The 23,150-nt window shown below is 37.9% G+C and overlaps 1 pseudogene; it reads left to right on the top strand.

Moving 5' to 3' along the window:
• Positions 1–306: 306 nt before the first annotated feature.
• On the top strand, positions 307–516 carry LOC149560311 (protein RADIALIS-like 5 pseudogene; annotated as a pseudogene).
• Positions 517–23,150: the final 22,634 nt, after the last annotated feature.

Raw genomic sequence — 23,150 nt, forward strand, 5'->3', positions numbered from 1 at the left:
ATATTACAAATAATTTGAGATATGTACTCTTTGTTGTGTTGTATTGGATTTTAGAATACTTAGGCATTTGGATGAACTGTGCATTTTGAAAACTTATCCTTCAATTGTACTCCAGAGTATATACATTTACCTAGGAACTTATTGAACATTTCTATTTTAGAGCATAAGTTGGGTCTTTTGTCCATGAAGAGTTGAATATTACCACTGTTAGTGAAAAGTTGGAAACATATCACGTCAGGTAGAATTTGCTTTATTGTCCTTCTAATTCTGCCCTGAATTTGTTTGAGCCAAGCTTGAATTAGTAGTATGGCCAGCAGTCAAGTTTCTTAATCTGGGAGAAATGCAGCATCTAACCAGACAAGCAAGCAAAATAAATTGTTTGAAGAGGCCATAGCTGTCTATGACAAAGACACTCCTGACCGCTGGAAAAATGTGGCTGCCATGGTTGGTGGGAAATCCCCTGAGGAAGTGAAAAGGCATTATGAGGTTCTAATAGACTATTCAAATTGCAATTGAGGCAGATGAAGTGCCACGTTTCTTGTAAAATAAGATCTTTGATCATAATGTTAGTTGTTTCTACTAATTCTTTGCAATGTCCATTGATTTTATTTTATTTTTTGTTGATAAGAGCAACAACTTTTTGTGTTCGTAATACTCATAGCACAAAATTAGTTAGTATAGTCAAGCTATTGTTAGTAGCCTACTTTCACCGAAAGATGTAAGATTTCTGCTGAGAACATCTTTCTGTTGACAACCTGCCAGAGACAAACAAACATTTTACCAATTTTGGAGAAAGACTTGGGGTTTGTATCATCCACTATAACTGTAAATGTTTTTCTTAAATGGCTTTAAAAGGGTTTTCATCTTTCCTTTCTACCTTTGAAAGAAGAACCTTTTGTCTCTTCATAGCCACAGGTTTCCTCTTTGCCTTATAAAATTAAATAATGTTTCTTCGCTTCCTTGTACTCACTTGGGTCTTTAGCCTCGGATGATCTCAGAGAACCTACCATCCAAGTCCGGCTGTATTCATTTATTTGTCACTTCTCCCTTTTCATTTCTATCTATATTTTAAATTAGAGCATCCACGAAAGCACTTTCAGTCAAGCCAAAACAATCTTCGAAACTGAAACGTGGGTCGAAATGTGAGCTATTATAGTTGCTAACTTCCTAAATTTGAAAGCTGTCTGGATAGATTTTACCACTAATCAAAGAGTACAAGTTTTTGTTGACCATTTCTCGTGTTGGCAAAATGCATTGAGAAGGTCGTAAAATAAGTTTGACCGATGTGGTGAGTGTACATGACATATTGCGTGGCATATATAATGAGGTTACTTTTGAAAACATGGCAAATTGTAAACGTGGCACATACGAATAAAAGAAAAACCAAAAGGCAATCACAATTGTTGTTTTGATGGCAGCATTAAGGAAGAACACTGTAAACCACTGACATAGTCAGTACGTGGCATTTAATACTTACTTGCATGTTTTGCCAAGTGTTAGGATTCTATGGCAGACTCGAAATGTTTTTGAAATACAGTTTTGTTTGTGGGCAATTTTTGGTTGAAAGAAACATATTGGTGAGAAAGGTTGTTTTGAAAAGGTTTTTTGTTTCATTCGCAAATTGGTAAATACTTTGACAACGAATGCAAAATTGTTTCATGATGTTTTTTTTCTCTGCAAAATTGATGATTATCGAAGAGGTTTCAATTGGTCTTTGGCATATTGATTGTAATGCAAAAGTTTTTGTCTTCTCTGCATAAGTTTTTGACGTCCTCCATGAAGAATGTCTCTTGATTTTTTTTGTATGGTCTTCAGCATATGAAAGTGGACTATTATGAAGACTTCTTTTCTGTAGAACTATGAGTTTGATTTTGCTACTAGTTTGATTTTGCTACTGTAAAGGTTTTTTGAGGAAAAGTTTTCACTGGGTGAAGTTTCTGTCTTGTTCGTATACTTATCTTTTTGATTTTGTTTATTTGCATGAGTCACTGGGGGCAAAAATAAGAAGTTCTCTCACCAAGGAATAAAGCAGGAATTTGAGTAAAGTTTTTTTTGTGAGCAGTAACAAAAAACAATAGAGGTAAAAAAATAATATTGTAATTAGGTATACGTGCTCAACATTTCTTTCCAGACATAGAGGTGGAAGTGCTATTTCAGTCTTTTAAAGAAGATAACGTTTCTTTTTTTTTCTTCTTTCTTAGATTAGAAAAAGAATTAAAAACACAGTCAGATTATTTTTTGAATAAGGTACTATCATTTTTAAAAATATAGTAATTTGTTTGGAAAGAAGAAAGCAAAAGGATAAAAGGGTTTGGAAGAATAAATTTCTTTTGCTGTAAAATATATGGAAGGTTTCATTCATTTCTTTAAAAAGAATTCTTTCAGATCTGATTTTGAAATAAACTATTTCAGAGCCAAATTTTTTTTCTCAAACCCTTGATGACAGTTTTTTTTTCAAAGGCAAAGGAATTTCATTCGTTTCAAATGACATTTGTTTGAAAGAAAAAGGTGGAAAATGTAGATTAATGACTGTCACTAGTTTTTCAAAGGCAAGAAAATAGTTGACAAAATAATGATACCATTCTCGGAGGAGCTGCGATGAAGGGAAGATAGGAACTGGAAGCTACCGTGTGTGAGGGTTTTGCTGCTGCTGGGCTGTGCATGCATAGGGAGAGCACCCCATTTCTCTTCAATCTAGTGTGACCTTTTGTAGATTCAATATTCTGGACAATTATTGTTGTGCAGGGTTTGTGTTTATTGTGGAAAACAGATTTTAAGAGTTTTTTTCAACATCTATATTTCAAAGTTTGTTTACCTGGCTCTTATGGCTGTGAGTGGGGTTTCTACAAGTCTCATTCTTGCTGGAGCTTGTAGTTGTGATGGATCTTCTCCTGCAGCAAGGTCACAGGAGAAGGAGCCATTTTATGTGAGCGAGCGTCAAAAGTTAAATAAAATTAATGGTTGTTTTCTGCATAGCCAGGATCGGCCTGTGTTGGTTATTCCTCCAGAAGTAGTAATGGAGGATGTGGACTATTTGGCCACACATGTATTGATATGCAAGTTTCTTGGTATTCGGATTTCCCTGGTGGCTGGAAGCTTGGATTCGCCGTTCATGGCAGGTGGAAGGTGATATGGATATTATGTTGGCTGGGAACAACTACTTTTTGGTGAATTTTTCTTGCATGTCAGATCGAAACTGAGTCTTTGAGGGAGGCCCATATTTTTATAACAGTGTAGGTCTTTTTGTCAAACCCTAGCATCCAGGGTTCAATTCTATTGAGGATCTTCCTTCGAGAGTTCCTGTTTGGGTCCACCTGTCGCGACTTCTTTTGGAGTTCTGGTGTAAGGATATCTTGCAACAAATTGCCTCTATGCTTGGAAAGACAACTGCTATAGCCTATTAATCTCTGGACAAAAAGGTTATTTCCTATGCTCGTATTTGTGTTGAAATTGATTTAAATAATCCTTTGCCAGATTCTCTAGAAATTTGTCTTGGCTTTGCTTCTTGGATCCAACAGCTAGACTATGAATTTATTCCCTTTTGTTGCAGAATTTATCATGTTTATGGTCATTTATAGCGTCAATGCCCTCAAGCCTCCAATGGTAATGGTACCCTTGTTGGGTTTTCTGGCCCAAGGATGGCTAATGATGGTAAGGGGAATGGTCAAAATATTAGTGAAAAAGAAAATGTTCAGACTGATAGTGCAGGTAAAGGGAAAGCTCAAATGAACACTTCAAGTCAGGGGCTAGGGCCATCTAGTACTACTAGTCCTGATAAGGATGGTTTTTTCCTGACTCGAAACCATGCTAAGGGGCGGGGCTAGAAGTGATCTCATCTAGATCAGCAAGTGGACTCAGGGTTTAATCGTTTTGAGGTTCTTGACAATATGGTTATAGAGGAAGGTATTCCTTCAGAGGCTCAATTTGCAGCTACTAGTTCAGAGGGGAGAAGTTCTACTCTTAGTGGCAACTAGGATGTTGTAATTCAGCATATGCCAGAGACTTCTATTGGCCCTGAGTCTGGTGCCCTTGTGGTTTCTCCTGCTCCATAGAAAAAGGATGTTCTTCTAGTAGATTTGGTTAAAGATGTGTTTGCCTCTGGTAAAGGAAAAGGATCTTCTCTTGCTTTGGGCCTGATGCAAAGACCATTTAAGAAAGTCTCTTTTGCTACTCCCTCAAGAGTTGGGCAAAAGCAGGATCAAGAAAAAATTAAACTTACAGGAGATTTATTGGTAGAGTCTGGGGTTGTCAAGCCCTTGGATGAGCATTTTTCCCACTCTACTCAATGATTATTCTCTCATGGAATGTGAGGGGGTTGAATAGCATCCCCAGACAAAAAGCTATTCATGAGCTAGTGGTTGAGCATTCACTGGATATCCTTTGTATCCAGGAGACCAAGCTTTCAGTGGAGTCCATGTTAAGATGTGCTCCTAACATTTGGTTTTTAGGCCAATGTCAGTGCGTTGGTGCTTTGGGGAGCTCTGGTGGTCTTGCCATCTACTGGGATCCAAGAAAAGTTATGCCACTTTACTGGGTCTCTTGCCTCTCGGCTCTTTCAATGGTTGTTTCCGCTCTACAAACTAGAGAGATGATTCTTGTTACTAATGTGTATGCTCTTGTTTATCTCCCTGGCAAGTGTAACCTTTGTGATCATATTAGGCATGTCAGAAGTTATCATCCTTTCTTGCCTTGGATTGTGGTTGGAAACTTCAACTCTGTTCTTAGTTTAGAGGAGAAGAGGGGTGGGCTGGCTCACTTGGGTCCTTCTTCTGAGCTTCTCTGACAAAATATTTATCTTTTACATCTCTCTGATGTCAAACCTCTCAATGGGCTCTTTACTTGGAACAATCAAAGGGTTGGAAATGATTGATGCAGGAGCATCTTGCATGGAAAAATTATTGGGGAAAAAAAAAAAAATTTGTGGAAGAGAGAGAAAGTGATGAAAATTAGAGGAGAAATAATAAAAAAAATAAAAAAAAGGGAAAAAGGAGAAAAGAAAGGAAAAGAGGATTTCTATTTTCAAGGTGCATAAGTGGCATAATAGAAAAAATAAAAAAATAATAAATGGTTGTCATTTCATTTATCGAGGTGTGTGGGTAGAATTCTAAAAAGTTATGAATATTGTAGAAAGTTGTGGATATTGTAGAAGGTTATGGAAGTTGTAGAAGGTTGTGGAGGAATTCTAGAAGGTTGTGGATAAGCCATGCATGGGGTGGTAAGTGCCTATTTAAGCAGGGCATATGAGCATTTCAAATCAAGCTTGGAGAAGCTCAAGGAGTAGCTTGAGAAGTGGAAGCTTGAGGAGGAGAAGCTTGAGAAGGAGAAACTTGAGTAGTGGAAGCTTGAAAAGCTTGGAAAGCTTCAAGGTGTGAAAGAGAAGGAGAAAGTGAAGAGTGAGTTTTCCTGAGTCTGTGGACAGAGCGCTGAATGTGAGGCAGTTTACAACAGGATTATTGTGGAGTTGTGAGTGTGTAGACAGAGCGTCAAATGTGAGGCAGTTTACACTTGGATTTTGGATAAGGTTGGAGAAGAGCTAGTGATTGCAGTTTAGAAACAAGGAGGTTGCTTGGTGGCTTGCGAGCACAAGTTGAGATCTCGGAAGTTTCTACCAGAGTGTGGATCTGGACTAGCTTGGGTTTGGGTTGGATCTTAAGAGATCTTGCAAAAATGTTATTGTAATTACTATTGGATTTTCAAGTATAATAAAATTGTCTTCATATTGTTGCATTCTTGGTTATGAGTTGGTAAGGGTGGTGTGGACCTTTGTCAGTGGTATCAGAGCACCCTCTATCAAGTGGTATCAGAGCGCCCTCTATCAAGTGGTATCAGAGCAGGAGTTCTTGAGTGTACAAGCAAATCGTCGAAGAGTGAGGCAGTTTGTACCAGGACCTTGGTTGGGAAAAGTTTATCAGAGTTGGTGGATTGCAGATCCGTTGTCCTAGACTTGTGATGTGGTTCTTGATTGTTCGTGCAAGGTGGCAGGTTGCGATCTGACTTGCAAACAATTTGGTTGTCACAAGGAGCGTGGGAAGGATTTGTTGCAGAGGGTTTACGAAGATCTTGGAAGATGGCTCCAAGAGGATTGGACCCTAAGATGATTGCGAAAATCCATGATATAGTGGAGAGGAATTTTTCTAAGATGATTTCTCGGTTGGATGCTAGATTGGCTAATCAAGCTAAGACGGTCAAAGTGGAAGAGAATGGTTTTGCTGATCCGTTTGTGGAGCCTGATGCAAAACCTGCAGAGAAACTAGAGGTTGTTGCTGAAGATATTCCTAATGTTGTTGATGTTGGGACAAAAGTTGGTTTTCATGATCAGTTGGTTGAGTCTGACATGGAGACTGCAGAGCATTTGGTTGTGGATGATCTAGTTGGTGTTGGTGGTAACTTGTATGTTGCAGAGCACTCGATCGTGGATGATCCAATTGTTGGCGGTGAGTTATGTATTGCAGAGCATCTTGTTGTGAGCAATGAGGTTGTTGGTGTTGAGAGTTTGGCATGTGTTGATGGAGATCTACATGTGGCTGTTGAGGTGGGGTTTGTTGCTATGGATGTGAATTCACTAGTTGCTTATGTGGATGAGAGTTTTCTGTTGAAGCATTATGTTCAATTTGTTCCTGGGAATGAGCATGTTGATTGGATGGTTGAGATGCTAGTGTGGAGGATTTGCATGGTGGTTTTGTTGTCCCTGTTGAGGTGGAAACCTTTGGTGAAGATGAAGATGGTGGTAGATCTTTCTTTTTGGTGTCAAAGTGTGGGACACACTTTTCTATCTATCGGGGGAGTCTGATGCAGGAGCATCTTGCATGGGAAAATTATTGGGGAAAAAAAAAAATTTGAAAAAAAAAAATTGTGGAGGAGAGAGAAAGTGACGAAAATTAGAGGAGAAATAATAAAAAAAATAAAAAAAAGGGAAAAAGGAGAAAAGAAAGGAAAAGAGGATTTCTATTTTCGAGGTGCATAGGTGGCATAATAGAAAAAATAAAAAAATAATAAATGGTTGTCATTTCATTTATCGAGGTGTGTGGGTAGAATTCTAAAAAGTTATGAATATTGTAGAAAGTTGTGGATATTGTAGAAGGTTATGGAAGTTGTAGAAGGTTGTGGAGGAATTCTAGAAGGTTGTGGATAAGCCATGCATGGGGTGGTAAGTGCCCATTTAAGCAGGGCATATGAGCATTTCAAATCAAGCTTGGAGAAGCTCAAGGAGTAGCTTGAGAAGTGGAAGCTTGAGGAGGAGAAGCTTGAGAAGGAGAAACTTGAGTAGTGGAAGCTTGAAAAGCTTGGAAAGCTTCAAGGTGTGAAAGAGAAGGAGAAAGTGAAGAGTGAGTTTTCCTGAGTCTGTGAACAAAGCGCCGAATGTGAGGCAGTTTACAGCAGGATTATTGTGGAGTTGTGAGTGTGTAGACAGAGCGTCGAATGTGAGGCAGTTTACACTTAGATTTTGGATAAGGTTGGAGAAGAGCTAGTGACTGCAGTTTAGAAACAAGGAGGTTGCTTGGTGGCTTGCGAGCACAAGTTGAGATCTCAGAAGTTTCTACCAGAGTGTGGATCTCGACTAGCTTGGGTTTGGGTTGGATCTTGAGAGATCTTGCAAAAATGTTATTGTAATTGCTATTGGATTTTCAAGTATAATAAAATTGTCTTCATATTGTTGCATTCTTGGTTATGAGTTGGTAAGGGTGGTGTGGCCCTTTGTCAGTGGTATCAGAGCACCCTCTATCAAGTGGTATCAGAGCGCCCTCTATCAAGTGGTATCAGAGCAGGAGTTCCTGAGTGTACAAGCAGATCATCGAAGAGTGAGGCAGTTTGTACCAGGACCTTGGTTGGGAAAAGTTTATTAGAGTTGGTGGATTGTAGATCCGTTGTCCTAGACTTGTGATGTGGTTCTTGATTGTTCGTGCAAGGTGGCAGGTTGCGATCTGACTTGCAAACAATTTGGTTGTCACAAAGAGCGTGGGAAGGATTTGTTGCAGAGGGTTTACGAAGATCTTGGAAGATGGCTCCAAGAGGATTGGACCCTAAGATGATTGCGAAAATCCATGATATAGTGGAGAGGAATTTTTCTAAGATGATTTCTCGATTGGATGCTAGATTGGCTAATCAAGCTAAGACGGTCAAAGTGGAAGAGAATGGTTTTGCTGATCAGTTTGTGGAGCCTGATGCAAAACCTGCAGAGCAACTAGAGGTTGTTGCTGAAGATATTCCTAATGTTGTTGATGTTGGGACAAAAGTTGGTTTTCATGATCAATTGGTTGAGTCTGACATGGAGACTGCAGAGCATTTGGTTGTGGATGATCTAGTTGGTGTTGGTGGTAACTTGTATGTTGCAGAGCACTCGATCGTGGATGATCCAATTGTTGGAGGTGAGTTATGTATTGCAGAGCATCTTGTTGTGAGCAATGAGGTTGCTGGTGTTGAGAGTTTGGCATGTGTTGATGGAGATCTACATGTGGCTGTTGAGGTGGGGTTTGTTGCTATGGATGTGAATTCACTAGTTGCTTATGTGGATGAGAGTTTTCTGTTGAAGCATTATGTTCAATTTGTTCCTGGGAATGAGCATGTTGATTGGACGGTTGAGATGCTGGTGTGGAGGATTTGCATGGTGGTTTTGTTGTCCCTGTTGAGGTGGAAACCTTTGGTGAAGATGAAGATGGTGGTAGATCTTTCTTTTTGGTGTCAAAGTGTGGGACACACTTTTCTATCTACCGGGGGAGTCTGATGCAGGAGCATCTTGCATGGGAAAATTATTGGGAAAAAAATAAATTTGAAAAAAAAAAAGTTGTGGAGGAGAGAGAAAGTGATGAAAATTAGAGGAGAAATAATAAAAAAAATTAAAAAAAGGAAAAAAAGAGAAAAGAAAGGAAAAGAGGATTTCTATTTTCGAGGTGCATAGGTGGCATAATAGAAAAAATAAAAAAATAATAAATGGTTGTCATTTCATTTATCGAGGTGTGTGGGTAGAATTCTAAAAAGTTATGAATATTGTAGAAAGTTGTGGATATTGTAGAAGGTTATGGAAGTTGTAGAAGGTTGTGGATAAGCCATGCATGGGGTGGTAAGTGCCCATTTAAGCAGGGCATATGAGCATTTCAAATCAAGCTTGGAGAAGCTCAAGGAGTAGCTTGAGAAGTGGAATCTTGAGGAGGAGAAGCTTGAGAAGGAGAAACTTGAGTAGTGGAAGCTTGAAAAGATTGGAAAGCTTCAAGGTGTGAAAGAGAAGGAGAAAGTGAAGAGTGAGTTTTCCTAAGTCTGTGGACAGAGCGCCGAATGTGAGGCAGTTTACACTTGGATCTTGGATAAGGTTGGAGAAGAGCTAGTGACTATAGTTTAGAAACAAGGAGGTTGCTTGGTGGCTTGCGAGCACAAGTTGAGATCTCGAAAGTTTCTACCAGAGTGTGGATCTGGACTAGCTTGGGTTTGGGTTGGATCTTGAGAGATCTTGCAAAAATGTTATTGTAATTACTATTGGATTTTCAAGTATAATAAAATTATCTTCATATTGTTGCATTCTTGGTTATGAGTTGGTAAGGGTGGTGTGGCCCTTTGTCAGTGGTATTAGAGCGCCCTCTATCAAGTGGTATCAGAGCGCCCTCTATCAATGATGCTATCTCAAAATGCTTGGACAGGTTCCTTGTTTCTTGCTTTTGGAATTCTGGCTCTCTTTCGCTCTCTTCTGAAATTCTTGATTGGAGAGGTTCTGTGAAATGTCCCCTTTTCTGGTTTGATATGGTATTTCACACCTCTAATCAGATTTTCAAAATCAAACAACTGATATCACAAAGATCCACCAAATTTCTCAAGAAACCCCAAATCGGGTGTGCTGAAAATAGTGCTAAAAGCTTCACAACTTCACAAATTATTAATAAATCTGAAAATGGAAATTTTTACAGAACTTTCAGCAGCATAACAGCCTACAAATTGACATTTCCAGATCCGTATAGCCTTTACACAATAGCTCAAAAATGTAGGACCAAAACTATGCTCATCGAGCTCTCGAAATAGCACAAAATATGCCCGGAAACACCACAAAAAAACTAGGAATCTATCTTAGAAGTTTAATCACGTCCCAATACATATATTCAGCTCTATTTTAACTTTTAAAAGTTTGATATATAGCAGCAACCCAAACTGATATGAAATACTCAACTGTAAACACCAAACTCATACAAAAACACACCCGAAAACTCACAAATCTGCACTGTTCAGCACAAAGGAAAACTCTGTATGAGCATGCACATGGAATGGCTTCAAACTCTCATCCTTAGCCTTCCTGGAAACCTGCAAACTCCCATTCTTGGGTCTCCCTAGAAACCTGCAAACTCCCGTTCTTGGGTCTCCTTCTCCACAGGTTTGGCAGCCTCTGAAGAATAACAAAGAATGAGCAAAAATCAAGTTCTGGAATGAGCCCAAAATGCCTCCAAACCCCTTAAAAGAGGGCATAACTGTAACTCACGTCCAAGAGAGGTTAATGAAACTTATTTTAATAATAATTTTCATTTATTAGTCCAACGGTTTCCAAAGATTAACCCCCTTTTTCCGAAACTTCACTTTCTTGGGCCTGCCTGCCTTAGCAAAGATTTTCTTTTTTAATTATTTGAAAAGGGGACATGACAAGTCCTCCCCTCCCAATCATTGCTTGTCCTCAAGCAATGGCTGGACAATAAACCAATCAATCCACCTGGATCCCAAATGTAGTCATGAACTATACTACTACCAATTAACACAGGCTCCTGCAATATCCTTTGCAATATGACCAAGAGGAATCCATAATCAAATTGACAATTATAGCTCAACCAAACTCCGAAATCACCACTACCACAATCAAAAACCCATGAGGCACAAACTCTTAGAACATCAGAACCCAAGTAAAGTGGACAAATCAAACTACCAACACAGTAAATACCATCAACGCATCCCACTGGCCTATATGGAATGTACAATCCAACTCTGCAACAATGGTGAACCCTCTCGAATGAAACTGTACCAAGTATGGAGAATCCACACACTGTACAACTCCTGCAGTCAACACAACTCTGCAAATCATCGGCCACTATCTCATAACCATAACTCCCATACACTGCTGATGGTGAAAAGACATTACAAGATAAAGAGTAAGAAATGGAATCCAAACCAAATTTGTCTACCATCAACTCCTCAGCACAAGGATCAAATGCTAACTGATGTACATACCCTGCAATATAATGTTGATAAAAAAAACCAACCTCAGTCAACAGCTCACCATGAAGAAGTGATACAACCCACTGTGACTGATCACCAGCTAAGTCAAGAGATGTCATAGCCAAAAGAGTAGAATCAATAACAACACCTGTTAAAGCATCACTCCAAAACTCCTGCTCTAAGTCATGTATTATCAACTTGTCAATTGCAGGACCTATCACCATGTCATGCCCATTACAACTCTCATCCCGAGGCATCAAACTATCCCATAACTGATGATAAGCACTAGGAACCAAAGTACATCTCTATATCATCATCTCATCAACATGGTCATCAAAGGTAGATAGATGAGCATACCTCACAGTGTAATGCCGATAGAATGCACCAATCTCAGTCAGTGGCTCAGACTACAATCCAGATGTAACTAACTGCAATCGATCATTAACCAAGTTGGAACTGACTACTACCTCTGAAGACATTGCGAAGGGAGTAGTATTACTAGTAGGAACCATGCCAACTATTAGCTCACCAACGTCACACATGGTCTTTGATACAACATCTCTAGTCTTTGTGCCATTAGTACTAGAGGTCACCACCATGTCACGCACACCACAAAAATCTGCTACAGCACCCAACTCAATTGAACCTGACTCTAGTGGGAAAGAACCTGATATGCCAATGTTAGTATCAAGGATGGATGCATCCCCATCTCCACTGTCTCTAACAATCTCGGCCATGGACATCCTCGGATCACCAAACACCACAGCTTGTGACTGTATAGAATCAGGTAAAGACTGTAGTCGCTCTAACTCCATGGTCACCTTAGCCAAATGAAACTGTGACTCCTTGAGAGCCAACTATGTACTCTCAAGAATCTCAGAAGTCACCTCAAGCTGCTCAGTAAGCTCACTCACCTCATCTTCCTTGGCCAACAATGCATCATATGTTGTACTGCCCCACTCCATAAGATAATCTCTGTTGGCTACCAACTGCATATAATTTTGTCTCAAAATCCGAATAGCCTCCCATAAAGAGTGGATCTTTGTCAAGGAAAGATAACTTCCTCCCTGCTCATCACTAGTAGGAGAACCCCATCCATAAACTACTAACAACTGACGAGCAGCATCGAAATGTTGGCAAGTGATAGCAATGTCTTGGTCACTAACTCTCAACTGATTAGACACATGATGGTACTGGCTTGACTGTCTCCTACAAACCTCCTCTGATGCACTGTCTGAAGGAGTGTCCTCAAAGTTACTAGTCTCTAGAGTATTACCATCCATATCCTGTGAATCAAATCTAAAGCTCATATCAACATATGGAGTATCAAAAACATTAGTATTGCTATCCAACTCCTCTATACCCAAGGAAACTAAGTCTTCAAAACTGCCCACTGCATCCTCCTGGATGTCATCAATGCCAATATGATCTTGGGACTCATCTATACACACTGCCAAATATGAAATATCATCAACACATTCCAGCAAGTATGGTCGACTGGATATATGAACAAAGCCCAACATTGGTGTATAAAAACTAATACCAACATCAAACAAGATACTGGCACAAGAAAAGACAACACCGTGTAATCTTCTAATCAAATCCATGATAGCACCCAAACAAACACTGCTACCAAAAACTGTTAAAGATCTCCAGTCAACTGAATCCCAAATGCCAATATAACAATCTCGAGTCCATATCCGTAAACTAGAATCAACTGGTAACTCAAGAAAACTCCTCACCTGAGTAATATGACCAATACCAACTAACTCCACATACCTGTCATGATGAGATAATGAAGTCACAATACTATCTTTTTTCACCTTCAGCTAGCTGGACAAATCATGTGAAGTACTACCAGCCTCAACCTCATGTGATGAATCATCTAACTGTGCCTAGTACTCTTTCTCAACAAAGTCATGAATGCTCAATGTCTGCTCATCTCTACCAGGTATCTCACCATCCTGCACAACAACATCCTCATAATCATCATCTGAACCCACTACACTATAGTCACTGCCTGTTGTAACTATACCATCTTGAATACCTGTGGCATCACCCTTTGACGACCTGTAAACAATTGTCTCAATTTGAGTATCAAGTTGACTGTTACTATCAACCTGTGTGATATCCTTTTCCACCACCTCCTGTGGCAGAGTAGAATCTGAGACCTCTACCTGGCTATCAGCTAGTTTCTCAAACTCCTCATGCAAGTTCTTGGGAATTGTGTCATCTGTCCTGTGAGAAAATCTGCCAAATAGAAATCCAGTCAACTTATCCACCTTAGCTGGGTTAGATAACATGCCATTTATATAGTGGTGCTCAACCAACTGTTTAGACATGTCATGGCTTATTTTCATAAGTTTATCTCGAATGTCTAAATAACCATCCTTTCTACTATTTTGACTCTGGCTATCAATTGTCCAAGATCATTCCCTCTGAGACTCTGTACTATACCTGTCCATTCTGGATAAAGTAGAGTGTAACCCCAATAGGATATAACTTCTTCAAACACCAAGAACTAACATGCAAATGATTAGAAGTACTATGCAACCATAGATTTGGACATGCAATTGATTAGAAGCAACATGCAACCACCAAATTATGACATGCAAGATCTGGGTAGTTGTCAAAACTGACATGCAAACTTCTACAACCACCAAATTCACTAAGAACTAACATGCAAATGATTAGAAGTAGCATGAAACCATAGATTTGGACATGAAACTAATTAGAAGCAATATGCAATCACCAAATTATGACATGCAAGATCTGGGTAGTTGTCAAAACTGACATGCAAGATCTGGGTACTTATCAAAACTGAAATGCAAACTTCTACAACCACCAAATTCACCAAGAACTAAAATGAAAATGATTAGAAGTAGAATGTAACCATAAATTTTAACATGCATCTGATTAGAAGAAACATGCAACCATAAATTATGACATACAAAATCTGGGTAGTTGTCAAAACTGACATGCAAGATCTGGGTAGTTGTCAAAACTGACCTGCAACTTCTACAAACCCTCAGGCTGGCAAGATCATGGCTCTGATACCACTTAAATGTCCTCTTTTCTGGTTTGATATGGTATTTCACACTTCTAATCATATTTTCAAAATCAAACAACTGATATCACAAAGATCCACCAAATTTCTCAAGAAACCCCAAATCGAGTATGCTGAAAATAGTGCTAAAAGCTTCACAACTTCACAAATTATTAATAAATATAAAAATGGAAATTTTATAGAACTTTCAGCAGCATAACAGCCTACAAATTGACATTTCCAGATCCGTATAGCCTTTACACAACAGCTCGAAAATGTAGGACCAAAACTATGCTCATCGGGCTCCCGAAATAGCACAAAATATGCTCGAAAACACCACAAAAAAACTAGGAATCTATCTCAGAAGTTTAATCACGTCCCAATATATATATTCAGCTCTATTTTAACATTTAAAAGTCTGATATATAGCAGCAACCCAAACTGATATGAAATACTCAACTGTAAACACCAAACTCATACAAAAACACACCCGAAAACTCACAAATCTGCACTGTTCAGCACAAAGGCAAACTCTGTATGAGCATGCACATGGAATGGATTCAAACTCTCGTCCTTAGCCTTCCTGGAAACCTGCAAACTCCCATTCTTGGGTCTCCCTAGAAACCTGCAAACTCCCGTTCTTGGGTCTCCTTCTCCACGGGTTTGGCAGCCTCTGAAGAATAACAAAGAATGAGCAAAAATCAAGTTCTGGAATGAGCCCAAAATGCCTCCAAACCCCTTAAAAGAGGGCATAACTGTAACTCACGTCCAAGAGAGGTTAATGAAACTTATTTTAATAATAATTTTCATTTATTAGTCCAACGGTTTCCAAAGATTAACCCCCTTTTTCCGAAACTTCACTTTCTTGGGCCTGCCCGCCTTAGCAAAGATTTTCTTTTTTAATTATTTGAAAAGGGGACATGACATTCTGACCACTAACCTATTAAGCTCACAACTAGTTATGTTGCTGTCCCCAAGAAGCCTCCCTTTAAGTTCCAGCTAATGTGGCTTCAAGACTCTTCTCTTCATGACTTAATGGCTCACTGGTGGAGACAAGGAGGCCTTGCCTATGGCACTGCTATGTTTTGCTTCTCTAAAAAACTTCAATATGTTAAAAGGAAGTTGAAGCATTGGAATAGGAATTGTTTTGGTAATCTCCATATTATGAAAAAGAGGGCTCAGGATCGTCTTGATGTTATTACTAGGCAGATTCGAGATCTGGGTTTTTCAAAAGCTCTTGGCATTGCAGAATCTCGAGCTTCTGCTGATTTAGCTGAGTGGGATCTTAGAGAAGAACTTTATTGAAAACAGAAGGTTGGAGTTGACTAGCTTCAGGAAGGGGACAAGAACACTACATTTTTCCATAAATATGTGCAGGCTCGACGTAATAGGAGTTACATTTCTTCTCTTGTTACTTCTGATGGGACGCGTCTGACTTCTTCTCAAGTTGTTTCTCGGGAAGCTATTCAGTTTTACTCTGCTCTCTTTTCAGATGATTTATCTCCAACAGAGATTGAGGTGAATACTATCTTGTCTTGTATTCCCTCCATTGTGACCAGGGAGATGAATGATTCTCTTATGAGGCCAATTAGTATGTCTAACTTGGAGGGGGTGGTCTTCAGCTTGTGGAAGGGCAAAGCTCCGGGGCCTGATGGCTTCCCTATTGAATTCTTTTAGGAATTTTGGGATATTATCAATCATGACCTTTTAGATGTGGTTCAGGAGTCCTATTCAAAAAAAGAAATGCTTCGGGCCTTGACTGCTACTTTCTTAGTCCTTATTTCGAAGAAGGAAGAGGCTAATCAACTATATTTTTTTAGGCCCTTTGCTCTTTGTAATGTGGTCTATAAAATCATCACTAAGCTCTTAGTAGAGAGGCTTAAATTTTGCCTTCCCATGGTTATCTCTAAGGAACAAGGGGGTTTTGTGGTTGGAAAACAAATTTTGGATGAGGTGGTTATTGCTTCTGAAACTATTCACGCTATGTGTACTTCCAGGGAATGTGCTATGTTTATTAAGCTTGATATGGCTAAGGCTTATGACAGAGTCAATTGGGATTTCTTGCAGAAAGTTCTTCTAGCTTTTGGCTTTAGTCAAGAATGGGTTAGATGGGTTCTTAGCTATGTTACTACTCCTTCCTTCTTGGTCCTCCTTAATGGTGAACCAACGGAGCTTTTTGGGGTTTATAGAGGTCTTCGTCGGGGAGATCCCATCTCTCCTTATTTGTTTATCATTATGGCTGAGGGACTTGGTAGACTTATCAAGTTTCATTTTTTCCAAAATTTTATTCAAGGATGGCAATGGGGAAATGGTTTGCCTACTCTTTCTCACCTCCAGTTTGTTGATGATACTGCCCTTGTTGGGAGAGCTCGGATTCGGGAAGCTAAAGCCTTTTGGCTCACCTTGGATACTTATTTGGCTGTCTCTGGGAAAAAAATTAATGACCACAAGTCCTCTATTTTTTTATTCAACACTCCTAAGCCGATCTAGTGGAGGATTTCTAATATCCTGAGATTTCAGATTGCGTCTCTCCCTCTGACTTACTTGGGGGTCCCTATTGTGGTGGGTAGATAGCCTAGGCTTTTCTGGCAAAGCTTTCTTGAAAAATTTCAACAAAGGGTTGATCATTGGACTCACAAGTGGCTCTCTACTGCTGGTAGGGTGACACTCCTTCAATCTGTAATTCAGGCTCTTCCCATATATAGAAGCATGGTTTAGGCTGCCCCGGTGTATTTCCTTAAGGAATTTGATGCCCTCTCCTGCCAATTTCTTTGGAGTGGCAATTTGCAACATACCAAATGGAGCCTCATCAATTGGGATATTGTTTTTAGGCCAAAAAAGGAAGGAGGCCTTGGCTTTCAATCTGCTATCTTGTGCAATCAAGCTCTTGCTGCCAAGCTCTATTGGTGTTGGTGTACTAGTCAGTCTCAGCTTTGGGCTCGTATCCTGTCACACAAGTATTTACCTAGTGTTGAACCTTCAGATATTTTTAGGTTTTCTCTTGAGGGAAGAGGCTTTATGGTGTGGAATACCCTCAAGATTAGTGCTCACTAGTGAAGAGAAGTTTATTTTGGATCTACAACAGTGGCACTGAGGCTCTATTTTGGAGTGATTCTTGGAATGGACATCCTCCTCTCCTTTCCTCTCATCGTCACTTGTAAGCTCTTTGTGATTCTTTCCTTTCTGTTGGATGGAATAAGGTGGCTCATTATAAGGAGGCTTTTAACCTGGGCCTTGCCGTGGGTTATAGATGGAAGAATTCTTTTGATTGGCCTTTGGGTGGCTCACTGGGAGATCAGTTGGAACTATCATAGATATTGGCTTCTAGGGAGTGCAGCTCATTGCAGGAACTTGATGTTTTGGCTTGGGGAGGTGCTTCTTCTGGAAAGTATTCTATTTCTTATGGATACCTTGTGCTGACAAATAAACTTTTTGGTGAGGTGGAGGTCCCTTGGTGGAAGAAAGTTTGGAATAGTTTTTCATGGCCTAAGGGTAACTTTTTCCTCTGGATTTTGGTTTACAATCATTGTCTTACTTGGGACAATCTTTGCAAGTGAGGCTTCCAAGGGCCTTCCATCTGTGTTCTCTGCCACAATAGTGATGAGACTGTATCTCACCTTTTTTTCCAGTGCCCCTTTGCCAAACAGATTTGACACTTCTAGTGGAGTGTGTGGGGATGCACGTGCTGGCATGTTTCCTCTTTGTCTAAATTTTGGAACTGTTTGGGCCATTCCCCTTCCAAGACTTCTTTTCGTTAGGTTGCTTGGACTATTGGCCCTTCCCTTATTTTATGGCATGTTTGGCTTGAAAGAAATAGGAGGATCTTTCATGATTTGCAGTTTGAGATTAGGCACTTGTGGGGAAAAATTGTTAATTCTCTTTAGGAAACACTCCTAGCTAAATGTGACATCGGTGGGGGGTTTGGATCCTACCGATGCTGGTATTTACTCTCATCTCTCCTTTCCTCTTCAGGGTTGCACTCCCTCGGTTCCCCATACCTGCTTTGGGAATAGAGCTAAGCAACACTCTCAGCATGTTAATCGTTAGGGACATTGGTCTCCTCCTGAGGCGGGCACTCTTAAAATCAACACTGACGGTTCTTCTCGGGGAAATCCTAGTCCAGCTGGTATTGGGGGAGTTGGGCATGATAGTTCTGGTGATATTCAATTTCTATTTTCTATATACAAGGGTTACCATACTAATAACCTCATGGAAGCCCTAGCTATCTTGGTTGCAGTGGAACAGTGTTGTCAACATGGCTGGAAAAGAATCATCCGTGAGACTGAATCACAGGTGGTTGTGAACTTATTGCATAATAGGAACCTTGTGCATGTGGATTGGCATTTGGGTCTGGTTATTCAACAGATCATTCAGTTATGCAATTCTCTAGATTTTGTGTCTTTTATGCATATCCTTTGTGAGTGGAATGGTGTGGCTGATTGTGTGGCTAAATGGGCCTCAGAGCAGGGGTTGGCTTGGAATATTCTTGATCATAGGATGCTTCCCCTTGATTTATCTCAGATGCTGGTTCAACTTGTGGACCAGGATAAAGCTATGTAGTTCTCTTTGTTTTTGTGTTGTTCATCTCTTTTTGATATTCAATAAAAATTTTACCCCTCTTTTAGTTTTAAAAAAAGTTTTTCAAAGGAAAAATATTTTTGATTGATACAGTTTTAGTTTTTCAAAAATAATGGGGTCATTGTTTCAAACCCTAAAATGGCATTTTTGAAGATTTTTGTTTCAAAGGTGGAATACTACTTGTATAGCTTGAAGTTTATATTGCTGAACATGATCAAATTCGAGGCAACTGATAAAAGTTGGTTTCACAACAACATTTCATAAAAGGGTTCTGTTAAACGACCCTAATTGGTTCAGTTGGTTTTGCATAGCTGATTTATTTCGAATTTCATCTCTATTTATAGAGATCATTTGTAAATTCTGAAATAGATGTGTGAAAAGATCATTTAAAGAAGAGACAGAAATATATTTGAGAAAACTTGTGAAGAATTGTAATTTGAAAGCTATATTATAATCTTACCTACATGTATAGATGTAGCATATACATCTATGTGTATGTGAGATTGTAAAAATAGCAAAAGATATAAAGGTTTGAACACCCTGAGCAGTTATTGTTACTGATTGTAAAGGAGTTGAAGCTCAATAAAGATTATAGGTTCATGGAGTGGTTTTCCTCCCTATGAGGAATCTTTTTTGAGGAATTTTGAGAGTTTTTCATTCAGAAAAATACGTGTCTTTATATTTTGTGAGTTGATATTTCTTTCTGTTCTTGGTAAATGTTTATATTTTTCACACAACTTTACATTCAGTTATGAATTGTTAAAGGATTGTAATTAGTTTTTGAATTAAATTCATATAGTTCTGATTCACCCCCCCTCTCAGAATTCTAATACTTCAAATAGTTTTTTTCCCAAATGCTTGAGGATTTTTGTTCATAATCTTCTCATTTTTCCTTTCTTGCACTTTGCATATTATCTACTTAGAGTGAAAAATACTATTTCAACTTCAGTCACTGAAAATTTATTTCTCTTTGGACTTTGACCTGTTATAAAACTGCATATACTCTCCTACTTTTCAAAAACTAAGGTTTTACACCAAATTTCCATTTCTAATTAATGTAAAATCAACAACACCTGTTGATTATGGATGCCAACACAAAATAAAATTGAAAGAAGAGTACAACCATCCAGAGAAATGACACATTGATTCAAATCACAAATTTAACAACTACATAACCATTTACATGGATCGAAGAGATTTTGGTCACCCAAAAACTAGGACTGAACAGGTGAGGGAATTTTTTCCTATATCTTCTTTGAGATACCATTTTTCCATCAAAATGATCCCATTCAATATATATATATGGTGTTGTTTTCTTCATCGTCTTGTTCAGATTACACATATCTATCTCCTTACTTTGCCTCGATGCATCTATTGCTATCTAGGAAGAAAAAATAGGTAACAAATTCGAGAAAGTATCAGAAAAATACTATTAGCATACAGATAGAAAAGTTGACATTTAGTTACTTATACTTTACTTCTTTTAGCATAACTGGATCTAGCACAAATCATGAACACAAACATGCAGGCGATATAATTTTCACCTTTATATCAGATAATACAAAGTAGATAACAAAATTTATTACCTTGATAAATATAACTGCTGCTCCACTCTATCATATGCTGGGATCACCATGTGAATACACTATTCGAATAGGCTTTCCATTAATGGGAGTAAGATTTAGTGATTCTATGGCCTTACCAACTTTACCAACTTTACACAGCTTTAAAGGGTAGGTTTAACCCTGGGGTCCCATGGGGCGGGCTTGGGCTCTATATTTAAGGAGCTGGAGGTCCCATGATAATATTTTGGGGGGGACTAAAGCTTAATTTGGAATCTTTTCCTATTAACTAGGAGCCCCTACCAAAAATTCTAAAAACAACAATTTATATTTTTAATATTTCCTTCAATTTAGGAGCTAATTTTTTAAAGCAGATTTATATGTAATGCCCATGAGACTGCTCCCCTTTAAATATTCCTAAAAAAGCTCAGTGACAGCCACTCTATTTTTAAGCAAGCGGGTGCCCATGGGACCCCAGACTAAACATCTGGAAAATGAATCATGCAGTACAATTTAAACATGACAAAAATTTGCATATAATGGACCACCATTGTACTAAAGCCTAGCAAAATTTGCTTCCTGAAAGTATGCTTTGCTAGCAGAGCTTTGTCCTCTAGAGAAAAGCCTAGCAAAATTTGCTTCCTGAAAGTATGCTTCGCTAGTAGAGCTTTGTCCTCTAGAGAAGTAGGGTTTGTGTTGGTGGAGTAATTTCTCCCACCTACCTGCCATCCATAGCCACAGACAAACAACCAAAAGCAGCAAACAAGCAATCGTCATTAGCCATCCAAGTACCATCCAACACACCAGCTGCATTGTCCAACATTAATTGTAATAGCTCACTTTATGCATATTCAAGATAACATTTAATATGTATTCCTCTATAAATTAATAGACTGGGCCTGTAATCAGTAAAGCCCATTTTATGGGTTTCTCCATGACTTTTTCTCTCTATGACTTTCTCTCTTGTTTGATTTCTTTGTTGTATTGTGATGTAATTTTTATCAGTTTGAAGATTGCCCATGAATGGTAGCAACATCCTTCTATCAGAATGAATCAATGCAACTATGCATGAAGTCAAATACAGGAAAAAGCTAAGATCGAAAACCAAACATTACTATAAATACATTCAATAAGTTGTAAATCTTATAAGATGTTAAGGATTTCAAACTAATTTTCAAGCATAAGTGTGCAGCTTGGTTGGAATACTGCTCTACCCTGCTCTTTGTCCATTGGACAAGTAGGAACATTCCTTGCTGAAAGTAGTTAGGGTTAGAAGAAGCTTCAAGAAGAAATGTAGATTAGCAATTGAAATAGAACATTATTTTGTCATGGATTGTGTGGCATACAGTGACATCAGATTTGAGTATTCATAGATATTAGAAAACTGAAGTATGGCCACCTCTTAAAAAAAAAATCATTCGAAAATATTAGAAAACAACAGTATGAGCCACCTCTTTGAAGAAAAGCAGTTAGATAAGACCGCAAACATGATCATCAAAATACATCGAAGAAGAGAAGAATTAGTCAAATGATTATAGCTGGATTAGGTTAGTTGTTCACAAGCTTGAACAATGAGAAATAATTGAAATTTGTAAATTGAAAAAATAATTAAATTATTAGTTAAAATAAAGATGGTCAATTACAAATCAGAAATATATAGTAAAAAAATATATTATGATATGTTACATAATTAAATCTTTATAGTAATATCACAATTTAGCTTGATGTGGAAAATATCCCCTACTTAAAAAAATATATTAAAACAAGTGTCAAATTATAATAGTTTAAGATTAAAATTTAATAGTTAGAAAATAGTGGGTTGAGTTAAATTATAATATTTTAAGAATAAAAATTTAATAGTGAGCTATAATGATGTTAATTTAATATAATTTAATCAATATTTTTTAAGATTTAAAAAAACTATCTTCATACATATTTAAATATTTGAAAAATAATAATTTCTTAAAAAATTATAATTAAAAAATTATCAGTGTAATGTTAGAATTCATTTATTCTCTTATTAATTATCAATATTTTATTATTATTTTAGAAATTAAGATTTAGACATATAAACATTAGGGAAAAAAATCAAAGGATTAACTTAATTATAAAAATACTTACATTTGATTAGTTAAGTAGGAAGAATTAATCATTTGTTATACATAGATTAAGAACAATTTGAACAATTCTTCACATCTATTAATTGATTAAAAAAAAAAATCTATTATAAAATAATTAATTTTTCATATTGAAATAAAATTTAATAATATTGAATATACTAAAAAAAATAACATTATAATCATATATTTAAAAATATATTAAATTTTGAAAGCTGACTCCATTAGTAAGAGCTTCCTACGGTAAACATAAGATGTATCAATGTCAATAGTTAAAATTTACTCAACAGGCCCTATTCCTATAGACTAATAGGAAAAACAATTACAACAATCACTAAAATAACACAGAATTCACTTAAAAGAAGGCTCCCTCTCTTGCCACCTTTTGGGCATAGGCTAGAACTTTGCACTTAATCATTTCTATAATAATAAAAAATACAACAATCAACACATAATTCACTTAAAAAGGCTCCCTCTTGCCACCTTTCAGCGCATAGGCTGGAATTTGCTTTTGCACTTTTGCTTTTGAGGGGGTGTTAGGAAGAATTCTTTTGCTTTGAATAAGATATGCTTTTGAGGGAAAATACTCAATTGTTAAGGACCACAGATACGTAGTTGAAAATCTTCTCTTAAAGGCATGATAATGATGATTCTTGTTGTTACGCT

Source organism: Cupressus sempervirens, chromosome 4 (assembly GCF_028749045.1).
Source record: "Cupressus sempervirens isolate cs-2001-9-10 chromosome 4, ASM2874904v1, whole genome shotgun sequence".
In the NCBI taxonomy this organism is placed as follows: domain Eukaryota; kingdom Viridiplantae; phylum Streptophyta; class Pinopsida; order Cupressales; family Cupressaceae; genus Cupressus; species Cupressus sempervirens.